Consider the following 9,252-nt stretch of genomic DNA (forward strand, 5'->3'; position numbering starts at 1 on the left):
GCTAATTTTTGCGGTAGACATGGTAGAAGATTGGGTGTTTGAGTGTTTGGGAAAAGATTTGGATTTTGACAGAAAAAATAATTTTCAATCAAAAATAATTTTTGGAATAAAATTATCTCGAATTAAAAATTATTTGCAAAAAGATTTGAAAGAAAAATAATTTTCGATCAGAAATAATTTTTGGAATAAAATTATTTCGAATTAAAAATTATTGGAAAAAAGATTTGAAAGAAAAATAATTTTCGATCAGAAATAATTTTTGGAATAAAATTATTTCGAATTAAAAATTATTTGGAAAAAGATTTGAAAGAAAAATAATTTTCGATCAGAAATAATTTTTGGAATAAAATTATTTCGAATTAAAAATTATTTGGAAAAAGATTTGAAATAAAAATAATTTTCGATCAGAAATAATTTTTGAAATAAAATTATTTCGAATAAAAAATTATTTGGGAAAAGTTTGGATTTTTGAAAGAAAAATAATTTTCGGCCAGAAATAATTTTTGGAATAAAATTATTTCGAATAAAAATTACTTGGAATTTTTAGAAATTTTCAGAGTGAGTGTAGGATCTGATAAGGTAGATTATATCAACCGCTCTGATACCAATTGTTAGGTCCCGATACGATTGTAGAAGGGGGGGTTGAATACAATCGTCACAAAATTCGCGCGGAATAAATCTGATTTAAATATAACTGGATAATCAGATTTTAATTAATTAAATAAACAAGGTTCGAGTAAAAAGTAATTTAAACTTGAAAGTCGTTATTAAATTAATTAAGGTTCAGTTTTAATGTCCACTAAATATTCTAGAATAAATTTGACAGGAAGTATTCTAATTTAGGGATTAAAACAATCGAGTGATCAAAGCACAGAAAACTGTGGATATAACAAGCAAGTTACGAACAACTTGAAAGCTTAACAATGCTTTGAAATCAAAGAGAATGAACACTAAAAATGAAGAATGCAAAGCCATATTTATAGGCAAAGCATTGAACTTGTATGACAATCACAAGACAAGACAATTACAAGCTTGGAAAGACAAACACAAACAAGGCAAGACAATTTAACCTTGGGCAAGACAATTCAAGGCAAGGTATGACAATTTTAGATTGTCTACCAAGCTTTAAACTCGCCAGAAAGACAATTGGAGGGAAGGTATGACAATTCCAGGGAAGGTATGACAATCCCAGGGAAGGTATGACAATTCCTGGGAAGGTATGACAATTACATAAGCCAGCAAGACAAACTAGGACAGAAAGACAATCCATCCAAGGGCAAGACAATCCTGTCACAAGGTAAGACAATCTGATTGTCTTACAAACATTGTCTTGGCCACACATGAAGGAAACGACAAGACAATTAAATTGTCTTGCTGACCACCCTTGATTCAGTCAGACAATTTCCAAGGGATTGTCTGGGCAGTGGAGTGTAGCTTCGGTAGGACAATTCATTTGAATTGTCTTGCTGCTTCATTCAACATTCGGCAGTACGCTATTTATAAACTTTCGTCCTTTAGCCAGCCCTTAGAACTGCTTTTAATCCCGCACAGCTTATAATCTTTAATTAATAAATATTTAATTTAATCCAGAAATTATATAAATAAATATCTAATATTATTAGACATTTATAAATATAATTTTCTAATTAATTAAAATATTTATTAATATAAATAAATCTTTATGGTCCAAGCTGCGGTCTCTAGAGGGCCAGGAACCGGACTCCTTTTGCCTTGCAAATAATATTTTAATTCCATCCGGGGTTCCAGCTTTAAGATTATATCACTTTCCATAGTGTTGGTGATAATTCTTTTTCCTCATAGTCAGACAAGTCTAAGATTCGGTCTCCTGTGGGTCTGGAACCGGATTCCTTTTGCTTTGAAAAATATAAATCAATTCCAACCGGGTTTCCAGCATTAAGAATATATCACACTCCATTGCGTTGGTGAGAATTCTTTTTCCCATAGCTAGACAGGTCTGAGCGGCGGTCTCCTTGTCCTTCCTTGTGGCCTTCTTTCTTTTGCTTTCTTTTTGTAAATTAATTCTAAATCAATTCACTTATTAATAAACTTAATTATCAAATTAATTCTAATTGAATTAATTTAACAACTAAATAAATTAATAGAGATTAATTATTTAACAAAGAATTAATTAAAAACTCTATATTCCAGAAAGCAAATGTCTTGAGCCTTCGTCTTGATCATCACACGGCTTGAACGACCACCTTCCTTTGATGTTAAATATTCAATATAAATAGCTGGCACACAAATGTACTGTCTGGTTCATCTTTGCCTAACTAAATTGAATATTCTCCATCAATTAAACATTTGAGCTGTGGTCGGGTCTTCGAATCTTTGTCTTCTAGTTCTTCTTCATTTCAGTACACATATGGAATCTCTGATGAAATAAATACTTGAATCTTCATACCTTCTGAACTCCTTGAACTGCTACACAGTTTATTTGACACTGAGGCTTGATCATATGGAATGAACTTCTTCCAGTGGCTTGTAGCTGATATCTTGGAATTCTTCTGACATTCTGATTCTTGTATCTACTAGACTTTCTTGAACTGATTCCAACTAAACTATAACTATCTACTGACATAACTTATCAGAGACGATTCCATGTTGAGTTACAAGTTGAGTGGTTATCAGACACTAGTTGAGTTATCACTGGTTGTACAAAATAGGATTAGAAATATACCTTTGAATAAGGCCTTTCAAGGTGAGGATCCCTATCTCTTTATTCAAGAATTTGAGGAGGTTTGCGGTTCGCAAAAACTCCAACAATTAAGCGAAGACTCCATTCGGCTTAGACTAATCAACTTTGCTTTAAAAGAAAATGCTAAAAAATGGTTGTATAGTCTACCCGTCAATTCTATTTCCACTTGGGAGGGGTTTGTGGTAATGTTTCTTAAAAAGTATTTTCCAAACCATAAAACGACTCGAATTACAAATGAAATAAATCAATTCCATCAAAGGGAAAATGAGTCTTTTTGAAAATTCTTTGATCATTTTAAAATTTTTTTATCACAATGCCCCCACCATGGAATAGAGAAATGGAGACTTTGTAAGATTGTGTACGAGGCTTTAGATAGTCAAACAACCGCTTTGTTAGAGTCTATGTGCCAAGGCAAATTCATGGAGAAAGATGAGGATCAAGGGTGGGAATTTTTCGAGGACTTAGCCGAAAAAACAATGTTATGGGAGTCTACTAGGGAAACTAAAAAGTCGGATGAGGCATCTAGCTCTAGGGGTTTGCACTCAATAGGAAACAATGTGGCAACCGATGCCAAATTAGCTACCCTTACTAAGAGACTCGAGGCTTTAGTGTCTCATAGTGGCCCATCATCTTGGCCTATTTTCCCGAACTATAATGCTCCCCATCCCGAGATTCAACAATCTCACAATTTTGAGCAAGTGAACGCGATGTTCCAACCAAAGTCTAGAAATGACCCTTTTGCACCAACGTACAACCCCGGGTGGAAGAATCACCCGAATTTCTCGTGGAACCAAGGGCAAAATTTTCAAGCCCCACAACCTAATTTTCCTAGGGCCAATCCCAATTCTTTTCCGAATTATCAAAACCCGAGTCAAGCTCCGTTAAATCCTCCCGGTTTTAATGATTCGGATAAGAGACTCAATTCCTTAGAAAAGAGCATAGAGGCCTTAGTGAAATCGCAAACTAACTTGACTCAATCCGAACAAACCTTCATGCAAACTTTAACTCAAGATAGGCAACTTCTGCATTCGAATGTGCAAGCCGTCTCTAAGTTAGAGTCCCAATTGAGTTAATTAGCAAGCACGTTGTGTGAGCGAGAAAAGAACAAATTCCCGAGCCAACCGGAGGCGAACCCAAAATTTCCACTTAATCAAAGACCCCCGGATAATGTGCATGCGGTCATTTCTCTTAGGTGGGGTAAACAAGTTGATACCCACGTTGGTGAGAACCTTGGTAAGAAAGGGGATTCGACTTCTAACCCAAGTCCACCCCGCACTACCATTAATCATGACAAACCCGAGTGTTCAAAAGCCCGTGAGGAGTCGAGTGACGCAAACTCGGAACCGAATTTCGAGTTGCAAAGTGAAGTAGTCTATAAACCAAGAGTCCCTTACCCACAAAGACTTATTTCACTGAAGCAATCGGCTCAAATGGAGAAGATTTTGGAAGTGTTTAAGCAAGTCAAGGTCAACATACCCCTTTTAGATGTTATTCAACAAATTCCTTCATATGCTAAGTGTCTTAAGGAGTTATGTACTCATAAGAGAACCAACCATGTCCCTAAGAAAGCTTTCATTACGTCTCACATTAGTTCGATTCTCTCAAACCAAATTCCCGTGAAATACAAAGACCCCGGTTGTCCTACTATTTCATGTGTCATAGGAGAAACTTTTGTGGATAAGGCGTTACTTGATTTAGGGGCTAGTGTTAATCTCCTTCCATATTCTGTCTACCAAGCCTTAGGTTTAGGGGAGCTCCGACAAACTAATGTCACACTTCAATTAGCCTACCGATCCGTGAAAATTCCTAAGGGAATGATCGAGGACGTGTTAATTAAAGTAGGTGACTTTGTGTTTCCCGTAGATTTTGTCGTCCTAGAGACCGAGCTGGTTAGGAACCCGAAGAATCAAATTCCCATCATCCTAGGACGACCCTTTTTAGCTACATCCAATGCCTTGATTAATTGTAGGAACGGATTAATGAAGCTAACATTTGGTAACATGACAATCGACCTCAACATCTTTCATGTGGGGAAACAATCCGATGATTTCTATGATCAACCTATGGACGTTAATCTAATTGATGAAATAGTTGATCAAGATCTCATGAATCCCAAAGATGCCCTTGAATTTTGCTTAAAACATTTTGGAGAGGATTGGGATGTTTCCGACTACACACATGAGGTCAACCAAATGTTAGCATCCACCATTTCCTACAACGAGTCAAGAGCGTGATGTTGAACCCGAGCATTTGCCTTTACCAAAGGAAACCGTTGAGTCACAACCGCCGGAGTTAGAACTCAAACCTCTTCCTGACACTCTTAAGTATGCTTTTCTAGGCCCCAACGTGTCCTACCCCGTCATCATTGCCTCTAATTTGACTACGTCACAAGAGGAAGAACTTTTAGGAATCCTTAGAAAGCATAAGGGAGCAATAGGGTGGAGCATTTCGGACATTAAAGGAATTAGCCCGGCGATTGTCCAACATAGGATTCATTTGGTAGAAGATGCAAAGCCCGTGAGAGAACCTCAAAGGAGGTTGAATCCTCCCATGATGGAGGTAGTTAAGAAAGAGATTCTTAAGTGCTTAGACAATGGGATCATTTATCCCATTTCTGATAGTAAGTGGGTGAGTCCCGTCCATTTAGTGCCTAAGAAGTCGGGCATCACTTTAGTGACGAATGAGAACAATGAGCAAGTTCCAACACGTGTCCAATCCGGTTGGAGAATGTGCATAGATTTTAGGAAGCTCAATGCCGTCACTAGGAAAGATCATTTTCCTTTGCCTTTTATCGATCAAATGCTAGAGAGGTTAGCGGGTCATGCCTTTTATTGCTTCTTAGATGGTTACACGGGATATTTCAAATCCCGATTGAACCCGAAGACCAAGAAAAGACCACCTTCACTTGCCCTTTTGGAACCTTCGCATATAGACGCTTAGCTTTCGGCCTAACCACGGGCCCATCCACGTTCCAAAGGTGCATGACTAGCATTTTCTCGGAAATGATAGGTGACTTTCTAGAAGTCTTCATAGACGATTTTTCCATCTTTGGACCGTCTTTTCACCAATGCCTTAACAATCTTGACTTAGTGTTGAAAAGATGTGAGGAGACGGATCTAGTGTTAAATTGGGAGAAATGTCATTTAATGGTTAAGGAGGGAATCGTTCTAGGACATAAAATTTCTGAAAAAGGGATCGAAGTAGACAAGGCTAAGGTCGACCTTATTGCTAATCTCCCACCTCCCAAGTCCGTTAAAGAAATTCGCTCTTTCCTTGGACATGGGGGATTTTATCATAGATTCATCCAGGATTTTAGCAAAAAGGCCCGACCTTTGACCAACCATTTAGCTATGGATGTCAAATTCGAGCTCACAAGCGAGTGTGTTCATTCTTTCGAAGACCTTAAGAGAGAATTGACTTCGGCCCCGATCATGAAGCCTCCCGATTGGAGTTAACCTTTTGAGCTCATGTGTGACGCATCCGATTATGCCATAGGAGCGGTTTTAGGACAACGAATAGATAAGAGGCCTCATGTCATTTACTACGCTAGTAAGACCTTAAATGATGCCCAACCCAATTATTCTACCACCGAGAAGGAGCTTCTAGCCGTAGTCTCTGCCTTAGAAAAATTTCGCTCTTATCTTATCGGGTCCAAAATCATTGTTTACACCGACCATGCCGCTCTTAAGTACCTTTTCTCGAAAAAAGACTCAAAAGCCCGCTTAATTATATGGATTTTGTTGCTCCAAGAGTTTGACTTAGAGATTAGGGATAAGAAAGGTTGCGAGAATGTCATTGCCGATCATCTCTCTCGATTAGTGGTTGAATCCACTAACGACTTGCCCTTAAGCGAGTCATTTCCCGACAAACACCTTCTCTCAATTTCCACTCTCTCTTGGTTCGTCGACATAGTCAATTACCTAGCGACCGGTGACATTCCCTCGACATGGTCCAAAAATGATAAAGCCAAGTTCTTTTCTCAAGTGAAACACTTCTTTTGGGACGACCCGTATCTCTTTAAGCATTGTCCCGATCAAATCATTAGGAGGTGTGTCCCAAATAGTGAGTTTCATAGCATCCTCTCGTTTTGTCACGATCAAGCATGTGGAGGTCATTTTAGTGCGAAGAAGACCGCCGCTAAAATCCTCCAATGCGGTTTTTATTGCCCTAGTTTGTTTAAGGATGCCGCCGAGTATTGTTCCGCATGTAGTAGGTGTCAACATCTAGGAAGAATCACTAGGAGAAACATGATGCCTATGAGCCCAATCCTTGTTATAGAGCTTTTTGATGTGTGGGGCATAGATTTCATGGGCCCATTTCCAAGTTCGTTTGGCCACCTTTACATCCTTCTCGCGGTTGATTACGTTTCCAAGTGGGTAGAAGCCATCCCGACCCGGTCCAATGACAACAAAGTTGTCCTTAGATTCCTTAAAGAGAATATCTTTTCTCGATTTGGAACTCCTAGGGCTATCATTAGTGACCAAGGGACTCATTTCAAGGATCGTCAATTCGAGTACTTCTTAAGAAGTACTTCATCACTCATAGGTTGGCTACCCCTTATCATCCTCAAACTAGTGGCCAAGTAGAGGTTTCGAACCGGCAAATTAAGCAAATCTTAGAAAAGACGGTCAACTCGAATAGGAAAGATTGGTCAACCAAGTTGATAGATGCCTTATGGGCCTATCGGACCGCCTTTAAGACCGTCTTAGGAATGTCTCCTTATAGACTCGTGTATGGTAAAGCTTGCCATTTGCCGGTTGAGCTAGAGCATAGGGCCATGTGGGCCATTAGAGAACTGAACTTCGACTTACCCATTACCGGTAGTCATCGGAAGTTGCAATTGACCGAGTTAGACGAACTTAGAAATGATGCCTACGAAAACGCTAAAATTTACAAGGCCTTCCATGATAAGACCATCTTGAGAAAATCCTTTTCTCCCTGCCAAAAAGTTCTTCTCTACAACTCTAGGCTTCATTTGTTTCCCGGTAAGTTGCGTTCTAGATGGGACGGTCCTTACATTGTTCAAGTTGTGTTTCCTCACGGTGCTGTTGAAATTCAGGATCCTAAAAATGGTAATGTTTTCAAAGTTAATGGTCAACGTCTTAAACCATTTTTAGAATTGCCTGTTGATTCGGAGGAAGAGGTCATCCACCTCATCGACCCTTGATCATGTAAGTTGCTTCAGTAGTTAATAAAAATCCCCTTCATCTCCTATTCAAGTATTTTTCCTCTTTACTCTCTCATTTCAATTCTCTCTTTTGCATACATTGAGGACAATGCATGATTTAGGTATGGGGAGGGCTTTAGTGTAATTCTTAAAAAATAAAAAACCCAAAAAAATGAAAATTTAGAAAAATCCAAAAATAGAGATGTTTTAGCTAAGTTGTCTTTCCCTCACTCGAACTTTAGGAGTAGTTGGTGTTACATGTTTTCGAAAAGTATATATATGTAGTGTCTTTTAGATAATTTGAACGTAGTTAAGTAAGGTCGTCTTTTTGAAACTTGTATCGACCGATTTGTACTCGTAATGCCAAGATGGCACACACATTTGCACAAGACCTTTGATGGAGAGATAGTCTAGTGATATTATTCGATACCTGAGAGAGAACCCATGTGACAGCCCGAGAATCCGCGGGTCTGGATTCTGACGTCACCACACAAAAACCATTTTAGAACACATTTGAAAACCTGTATTTTGAAAAAGGTAATAAAATCAAAGGATTTAAAACCTGAAAACTTTAGTAAAAGATTTTAGAGAACATACTTTTAACCCCCTAAAAACAGGATCGCATCCAGGTTACAGTATTGAAATTAGAATCAACCACTATAAATAAACAATGTCTTACAACCTCAAATCATCTTCGATGAGAAGAATCACTGCCAATCTATTTAAATTATGATTACAACTGAATCTCAACAATTCTATCTAGAACCAACCTTGACAATCTCCCTGAACATTCCACTTGTCCTCTAGATATTCTATAACTCTGACTCCTCGCTTATCCTTAGCCATACTCGCAACCTCAATCAAGTAATTCATCTCTAATCTTTTCTGAAATGGTTATAAAAAAGAATAGCAAGGGTGAGCAACAATGCTCAGCAAGTGTATATAAGCAATAATAGTCCTGAATACCTTATCAGGGTTCACAGGATCAAGATATGTAATTGAAAACTTCACAATTCTTATCAGCAATTGAAATCAGAATTCAAACTTACAGAAGAATTGTCGAATTGGATTCATCACATTTTTACTTAAAACCAAAGGTTAGGCTGCTGATCAGTCACGCACTAACCCCGAACATGGCACACAGCCCTGTTCTCTATACTGGATCCAAGGCACACATTGGCCTATAATTGACCACGAATCTGGTCTGACCACGAATCTGGTCCACATATTTTATAAAAACTAATCCAATTCTAACAATTTAAGTCAATAGACAATCAATCAATAGAACAAAATCATAATCATTATCAACAACATAAATATTCCAAACCAACTTTTAAGAATCATCCTTTTATAAATCAAAATTCAA

At 38.0% G+C, this 9,252-nt stretch overlaps 1 pseudogene; it reads left to right on the forward strand.

Annotated features, from left to right (window-relative positions):
* The first annotated feature begins 3,195 nt into the window (after window positions 1–3,195).
* On the forward strand, window positions 3,196–8,916 carry LOC135151484 (uncharacterized; annotated as a pseudogene).
* The last annotated feature ends 336 nt before the right edge of the window (window positions 8,917–9,252 follow it).

Source organism: Daucus carota, chromosome 3 (assembly GCF_001625215.2).
Source record: "Daucus carota subsp. sativus chromosome 3, DH1 v3.0, whole genome shotgun sequence".
Lineage (NCBI taxonomy): Eukaryota > Viridiplantae > Streptophyta > Magnoliopsida > Apiales > Apiaceae > Daucus > Daucus carota.